The following is a 9,326-nucleotide window of genomic DNA, read 5'->3' on the forward strand; positions in this document are numbered from 1 at the left end:
TATATATATATATATATATATGTATGTGTATATATATAAAAGTAGTTGTCAAATGTTTTCGGCCAACATATTATTTTACAATAATTTTTATCAATCTATTTTTTAATTCATGTTATAATTTAATAAAATTCTATAATAGACTTGAGAATATGATATTTTAAATATTAGATTATAAGTATTGGGTTGTTCGAAAAGTTCGTGCCGATTAAAATTTAAATTTTAGTATACATTTATTAAATTAAAATTTTCTGCGTTTCAATTTTCCTTCAACATCGACACGAACTTTCCGGACGACTCAATATTTATACATTACATCTCTATTTGTACAAGTTCTTTATTTAAGCAATACAATAAAATTATTCATTCGCTGGAAACATTTGGCAGTCATATATATTGAACATATGTAGTCTAACATCAAGAAAATTAAATGTTTTACTCAAGCATTCGATCTTTTTGTGCAATAATCTAAACCAAAGATTGAATCACATTATCACATTGTTCTCTAAAATTACATGTGTTCCTCAATATCAGGTCATTCCCCTTATCCTACTGATATCATCATCTCGATAGAGATTAATATGTTTGTTCTAGAAGCGACATGTTATGGTCTCATACAGTTATATAATTACTTGCGTTATCCCTTACATCGTGATGTTACGTTATTACACGTCGCAACGTTTAATATCTCATGTAAGAATGCGCAATTACCTCGGTATTTTCGGAACTTTGGCGTTCATCGTTTGTTCGTCGCTTCCGCAGGTTCTCTCTATTCATCTGCTTCGAAAAATAGTTACACAAGTTATTTAATCATAGAACACAAGAGCGCAAAAGAGATAGAATAAAGATCCCGAAATTATCCCGAAAAGTATGATGACTTTGCTGCGGCATTCTAATCATAATATTAATGAAACTTTTACAGAAGAAACTTACACAGTCTTCTACATTGTGTATGTAAAATATATCTTTTGTATGTATCCATAAAATATAGATATGTATAATAAAAAACAAAAATATAACATAGAATATTGTACACATAAAACATATCACATATTCGTTTACTCCGAAGAAAAAATTGACAAAAAATTCACGATAAGGATACTTTCGATGATTTTGAGACATAGGTTTAAAGATCCGTGGACTGTTTGTGGGAAATAAGTTGATTCGATCTCGACAAATCACGTCGATTCTTTCTCGATTTTTTCACTGGAAAAACGTAGAGCTGTTCCCTTTCGAACGATACGATTTCGAAAAAGCCCGCAGAAACGCACCTGGGAACTGACTTACAGGCTGCTATCTCGCATGATAACACATTAATCCGACTTTATACAACCGTTCGAGCGACAAGCTAGCACATTTATGATACCGTGGAAGCACAATTTTTCCCTGTTACGACTACGCATCCTTCCTCCGGTAGCTTCGCGTTTCTAAGAGGTAAATGTATGACGGTGATATCAATTGGTGATGTAACATTAAGAGCTGTGAAAACAACAAATGATGTTGTGCAGATCAAGAAATTCTACACAATACGTTTTTCTTCGTTATAATGTCGTAATATATACCAAATACGAAGTGAATACGAGTATCTTGTTTATCTTGACATATAGCTTTGCAATAGACTAAATTAAATTAATTAAATTAAATATTCCCTAAAATATTTTTTGAAAAGATGAATTTAAAATATACAAGTAAGAAACAAAATTTGAGTCACATATTCCGATTTGATTTAATTCCGCTAATAGTAAACCTTTTTGCAGATATTGCGACATTTGCAAAAGATATCTCGCAGCAACCGGCAGAGACTTTGTTATAAATTTACTCAACAAAATATGGCGCGCAGTCATAAAACTGAACTTGAGGTAGCGCGAAAGTGTACAACGTTATCACCCTGATGCACCTACGGCGTGTCGAACTTTTGGAAAGCAATGAGCCAGTCCCAAACTCTCGACTTTGACGTATTGCAATGTTCTTTAGTACGAGAGGAAATATTTTTGGAGCAAATTTAAATTTTATAAATTGATATCGGATATTTAAGCAATAAATGCACATATAAAGATATGGTAATCTAAAATTATTAAATTATTTCTTATTCCTGCATAAAAATTATATTATTGTTACGTTCCGTATTTTATTATGTAAATAAAATCATTGTTAGATATCAAAGAAGCAATGACAATTCAATCCATTAAATAACATTATATTATTTTTAACTTCCATCTGTGCTAAATCAATTTCTGTAGTTAATTTCAAAATAAATATCGTCGATATTAATATATTATTTAATAAATAATAAATTAAATTTGAGTCAAATTCAATATTTTCTTAAGTAACATTGTTTAACTCCATTATTTTAACCAAATTAATTACATATTGGAACAGTGATGTGTGACCTATAGATATGATTAAAAAAAACTCAAATAGAAGAGAAACTTATATTTCATTCATATTTTTTTCATTACTATTTCCGCATGTCAACAATATGCATTCAAATTAGCGGCCTCATAATAATAAATTTTCTAGTAATTTGTTTTGCTGTGTACATTTTACAGAATTCATCTGGATGATTTAAGCTCGTCGCTTCGTGCGACATTAGCTGCAATGAAAAACCATCGCGCATTATTCGCTAAACCGATTAACTGACATAAAGGAGATGGGGCATCATATATCCGTTCAGCGAACGATCTCTGAAAATCCCGTTTAGTAACGAATGCGATGGGATATACGCGAGTCCTATATCGCGAGTCCGATATCAATCTGTCGACCCAGAGGCGAAATCGCAGCGGATATTCCGAGTGTGCAGATATCGCTTAATGCATGCTTGCGCATGCATAGCATCGAATCGATGGATCGCCAGATAGACTCATCGTTTCAAGTGTGACTAAACTCGCAAAAATTGTCGCTTCTTGAAAGAACCGATACATCGACTCGGCGATTATTTGCGCCGAGTAAAGCAGTTACAAATAGATCGCGCAGGTGCAGATCAGCGCGCAACGAAGATGGGCGGATATGCCTATCATCACGTGTACAGAAGCAGGCACTCAATTTCGGAGTTAATACTTTCGCTCACATTCGTACTACAGTATAGATTTCATACCTACCTATACCGCCACGCGCATCCCTTCATTCTATCTCTTTTTCGATTCCCTAATCCTTCAATACAACTCTCTTTCCTTCTTTGGCGAAGTGCATGTATGAGTAAATTGCGTTTTGCGACAAGGCTTCGACTGCGGTTTGACCTGACTATCGTGGGCAAAAGTCGACAAGCAAAATTCGTAAAAAGCGTCGTGGAAGGAGGTGGTTTGAAAGAACAATCAAAGAAATGAACTGGAAACATTATATAAAAAGAACGATTTTGCTGATCTAAAAATTTAGCTGAATACAGATTTGAAAATAATTTTGTTGAAGCGTCAAAATAATTATGTAGGATTTCAAGTATGATAAGTAATGCTGACAAATGTTTTAATATTCTAACAACAAATTTAAGTGCCACACGTAATTATTTTGATAGTTCAACCAAAATTATTTTCAGATCGGTATTAAATTTTTCGATTCTTCAGCAAACCATATACTTTCCGTGCACTTTAAAGTGATACGAATTTTTAGAAAAATTTCTGATAAAAGAAAGTAGCTGTTGTTCGAAGAAACATCAAATACTTCCTAAATTTTTTTGAATGAAATTTCACTTTTTTGAACTTTATTCACTTTAAAATATTTAGAGAGTACAAAAAAATTACGAGAATTTTTTATAATTAACGCGAGCTCGTGTTTAGATATTGAATCATTAACAAATTTTTCAATTTCTCGAAAGAAACAACGCTTTTGCTCTGTTCGACTTTTACAATTTAGAATACGTCGCAACATATGTACCTTTAACATTGTTCTTCTTCTCTCTTATCGCTATCGCGAAACCCTGCGGTTTATCCAGGCTGCAAACTTTTCTAGCCACAACACTTGTATCGCGCGGGATGCACGTAGTGTTTGACAACTATCGATATAAGTTTTGCGATAGAAAATTCTTACTCGAGTCGAGTTATAAATGTCGTCAGAGAACACGTTGATGCTCAGATTGTTTAAGTTTTTTTGCCGTAATTCAATAAATAAGAAATAATACTTCAACGAGCTTCTATACAAAATTTTCCCGCGCACTCAAGAAGATCGAGATTATGTCTCTTTCGAATAGGTCGTTAAGATTTGCCAAGATGATTGAGGATTATCATTTGTCACAACGGCACATTGTCTCGATTCTGAAATGGTTTCCTATCAAATCTGCGCTAGTGGAATATCCATTACAAGTTCACTAACAGAAATCTTTTATTTCGAATATAGACATTGATAAATGGATCTGACTAAATCGACACGGAAATGGATTCCGTTTGAATTTCGGTCGGATACGTGTTTGTTGCCATTCGATCAGGATTTGAGGAATGATGAGGTACGGATTACTAGCGCGACAAAGCGCGATATATTGCTCACAGCTTAGATATGAGTACAATGACAATAATCTCTCGCTGTCGTAATCGTGGCGATTTAATATCGCTAGAACTAAATTGTCTATTCCTATCACGGCAGTAGATTCGATAATACAACGCACAATCCCGTACATATGTCCACTTGAACGGATGTCCCATATGCTTATCTTGCACATTTCTACGTATATGGCAATTTACATGATCGACGGATCATTATCTAAATATTAATATTTGCTTTTGTAACGATACTTGCATTTAGGAAAAATCGAATCCAATCCGCTTATCGCGTTATGGACCGTGAAGCATATGTTGAAAACGTTACACCTGCTGCATAATAACAAATTAATGCGCATCGTAATTGCAGATGCATCAAACTGCATTGTCGATACTTTTCTTCCGTCCAATTATTAATCATCAAGCCGCGCACGCATTATTCGCAAATGAAAACTTATCCGCTTGACCATTCATCGTCATAATGCCGACATCCAATGATGAATTGCCTTCATAAAGGCGGATTAATTGTAAAACATCGATTTGCATTTGTCCCGACCGCGTCAATCTTACTCGAAACGTATAACGTTAAGGCATTATAACGTGTAACCGCGTCATTGCATGGGAGTGCTAAATTCAAATCCTTCTGTGACGAGTAAGAAGGATTTATTGCCACTCATTACTTAATTCGAAATCTATTCAGATAACTTTAAGCATAAAATGTCACTGTTCGTAAGTCGTAAAAAATGCGATATTTAGCGTTACTTTCTTTCGTAATAATTAATTAGACAATAACTAACAGACTTTTTTTAAATTAAGGAATATAAATAAAAACTAGTTTTAATTTTTTCGCTATTCTGCTTCATTTGAATCAAACACATATAATTTTTATTCTTCTAATTATTTTTCGATTAAGTTGTTGCATTCACTTTTTTGCATTATTATCTACAAAATCGTGTATTGTATGTGTACATATAATGTGTAAATGTATGTTAATATCCGCAATACATTGAGCTCGGCTTCGTGGGTTCGCTAAACCCAAATGACTGTGCCGATCAATCATCCCTGCGGGAAGCAATGATAGCTTGATCACGACTGTCATCACGCAATTTCATCAAACTTCATAACGATTCGAACGGACTTAAATCATTACATTTTTATATCCTTGTTAAAAAAACTAATAAATATTTTCAGACATCAAAAAGTAATAATTCTTATTATACATCACTTGTTAAGCAATACTCGATAACAAAAGATCTCCGTGGTTCAAAAAATTTCCTTTATATATAGATTTAATCCATACAAGTCTTTCATCTCTCTTACAAATTATAAAAATATTGTAAAAAAAGTTTATTAAATTTATTAAAAATGTATAGTCGATATCAAAGTTTCTCAAAAACGAATAATTGAAGGTCAATCTACTTTGCGTAAAAATATTGCGTCACGGAATGCGCAAGAAAATTTGTACTGGCTGAAAACTAATAGAACACGTTATCATCTCATGAAATATATATCACTCCGCAATATTAACGCATTATTTAAGCAATGTGCAATGGATGCGTCCCTTTTGGATAGAACTCGTTCCAGCAGAAAACACGAATGCGCTTATTCCGAGACTGGTCTTCACTTAGTGATGGAAAAAAGGAGACTGCACAAATTCCCGGCGAAGCCTGCGGTATCTGCGATAACATTCTTCAAGAGCATTTTACTTGCGGTAATCTCTTGCGACTAAGTAATGGATGCCGCGCTGATAAAGTCCCCACACCTACCGACCCGGGTAACCTACGACCGCATCAACCTTTTACGAGTACTTCTAACCCTCCGCAGTTCAAATTATATACACCTAAATGATAGATGGTTTCTCTAGTCTTTCCGACCGTGCTCAGTCATGTCGCCGTCTTCGAAGCGCCGGTACTTTGCACGGACAGATGTAGCCGCGAATTTATTTTTCATATCGCAGAACGTAATGCTCGGTAACTTGTACCGCTGTAGCGTAGTGATGAATAATCCACGAGCAGCTCTTATAATTTTTATGAATAATGGTTCGTACATTAAATCGCCGTTATTTCAGGCTGAGATAATAAGTATTATCATTAAGCAAAATAAATTGTTGTAAAAAAAATATTGCAAGTAATAAAAAGTGTATACAAAAATGAAATAAAGAATACCATTACTACTTTATGTATTATATACACTCTCGACAATCCTTTTCATAATGTAATAGTAAAATTTTGTAGTTTTGTAAATAACGATTATACGTGCTGTTTCAACGGGCTTAACTATGTTTTATTAATAATTATTAATAATTATGTATCCATAGTTCATTTTTAAATGAATATATTGCATTTATGTAGCATATGTTTAATCATCATTTATTACACAACTTCATAAATGATTTGGAGTGTCACTATCAAGCATCAAGTGTCGCTATGATAAAAATTGTGTTTAATTCGCGCGGGAAAACGCGAAACATCATCGAAATTGCGTCACTTTTTTTCATGTACCTCTACGTCTATAAAGTGCGAATAAAAATATGAATGGTAGGACGAGCGACAATTATCACGGTAGATTGGCGGAACGAAACGAGTACAATGATCACGGCGAACGAGAGAGAAAAAGTGTTAACGATGTCAAATGAAAAGTTTGATAGAAATAGCGCTTGACCACGATTTCATGTAATAAATAAATAGTAATCGCTTACAATAAATAATAACAGCACTGTTCCATGACAAGTTAGAGAAATGTAATAAAATTGGTGACGAGAAATCATATTGAAATATATTATATATGCATCATTGTCATGAGATTTATTTATAAAATTTAACTTTAAAGCGAGCGTACTGCGAGTGACAAGCGTCAAAATAATTCGCTGTTAAGAATATGATTAATGAGGGCACTGGAGCATAGACAATTTTGCAGCGCGATATGGTTACGAAAGCGTACACTTTTGTCATGCAATAAGTATAACGTATCGCTCGGCCGTGTTAAGCGAACGAGATGATGTCGCGGAATGCGCTATAAAAGAACGCGGCGCATTACTCATCGTTGTTTTGCTTGCCGTCCGCGAAAGGAACCGCATCGTCGGTCGGGGCGTAATTTTTCACATCCCAAGATGAGGCGATTAATCCTTAGCGATGCGTTACGAAGGGCGACGTCTCTACGCGATTTATAATCAGCTTTTCGCATCCGCCGCCGCGTAGACGCTCAAGTCTCGTTTCTTGCGCACTGATGCAAAACTGAATTAAGTTCTTAAGACCCGAATTAACGGGGCATACATACGGAATACGTTTGTGTCACAGGCACACACGCACCACGCATGCATGCACGCGTCCACCTGCGTGCGCGACGCAGCGCCGGTGTTAAAACGTTAGAATTAACATGGCTCAGGCGTTTGTGCTACAATGGAATTAATTCCCGAGGATTTGGGGCACATCTAACGAGTTTATGCTAAGACCGTGGAGGAACAGAAACCCCTTGCCATTGAAGACATTGTCATATGCTCCCAGCCATCCTCGTTACTCTCTCTTGTTTCTTGCACCTTTGTCGCCTAAAGCCACTCCCGAGCAAAATAATAATTGAAAGATTATTATCATAACAAATATTTTCGATAGAACATCTTTCCCCAATAGAAATTTTTCCAAGGATTTTAGCAGATCCTAATCAGATTGACCTTATTTCGTTATCAGGTCCTGATAAGGTAAGTTCATCGGCATATAATCAATCATGTAACGCAGCATAGTCGGATAGCCTCATCAGGTTCTGATAACAATCTGATAAGATCCTTATTAGATTCTCATCAGGACCTAATAATGAAATAAGGTCAAACTAGCTAGGACCTATTAAAATCACTGGATAAATTTTTAAGTCGGAATTGTTCAAATACTATTAATTTAGCATTACATTCCAAAAGAAGTAAAAAAATTTATTTCAGAGGTCCAGAAGGCATACTCTGAAGGAACTTTATAATCTTTGAGAGATTAACCAAATCGACTTGCATACACCTCCTTATAGAACTTGTGGACGTTTTTCTTCTTACGAGTAACTGGCGTGGCTGCGTAGAAACGAGGTCAATCATACTCAAACCTAACGAGAATCTTCTTATACATTTATATATATAAGTATACCTTATTCGAGATTATATCTTAGGTCAACTAAAGGTCCTTATAACATATAATCTTACAAAGATCAACCTGAATATTCAAATCTAATGAGAATTAGGATTACCTTACGTCAATCAAATCAGATCCTTATAACATATAAGGTTAACCTGACACAAATTCTAGTCGAGTCATTATTCAGCTAAAAATATGTACGACGATAAGTATTTGTAAACACTGATTATCGTATAATCCGCGTCGATCTCTTTTCACATATATTTTTATAATATATTTTATAAAAATTGTCGACCAGGACAATCGCATAAAACTTCCCAGGCTTATCGGAATAATATCAGAGTTATATTTATAATAGCACGTGACGAGTGCGAGAATTTACTAGGTATATCGCGTTACCTGATATACGCGTAACATTTTTATTAAAACGGTAATCTACTCCAATTTGTTCAGATTTATAATCATCAAAATACATAAAACATGTTTATATATGTTTCATTTAAATTGAATGAAAGATTTTCCTTTTCCATATATTTATCTTGGAATTCCATATATTTATCTTTTAATAAAATATGCAGAAATGTTTCTTCTTGTCAACGTCTTAGTCAAATTATACTTTCTTATCTTATGACAGCGGAAATAAATAAACAAATAAACGTTCGCTAAATAAAATAAAATCTGTATTAATAAATTTATATTTATATAAATTTATATACGGTATTTTATAATTCTAATTATAAATTAATTAAGAGTAATT

Source organism: Atta colombica, unplaced genomic scaffold (assembly GCF_001594045.1).
Source record: "Atta colombica isolate Treedump-2 unplaced genomic scaffold, Acol1.0 scaffold100, whole genome shotgun sequence".
In the NCBI taxonomy this organism is placed as follows: domain Eukaryota; kingdom Metazoa; phylum Arthropoda; class Insecta; order Hymenoptera; family Formicidae; genus Atta; species Atta colombica.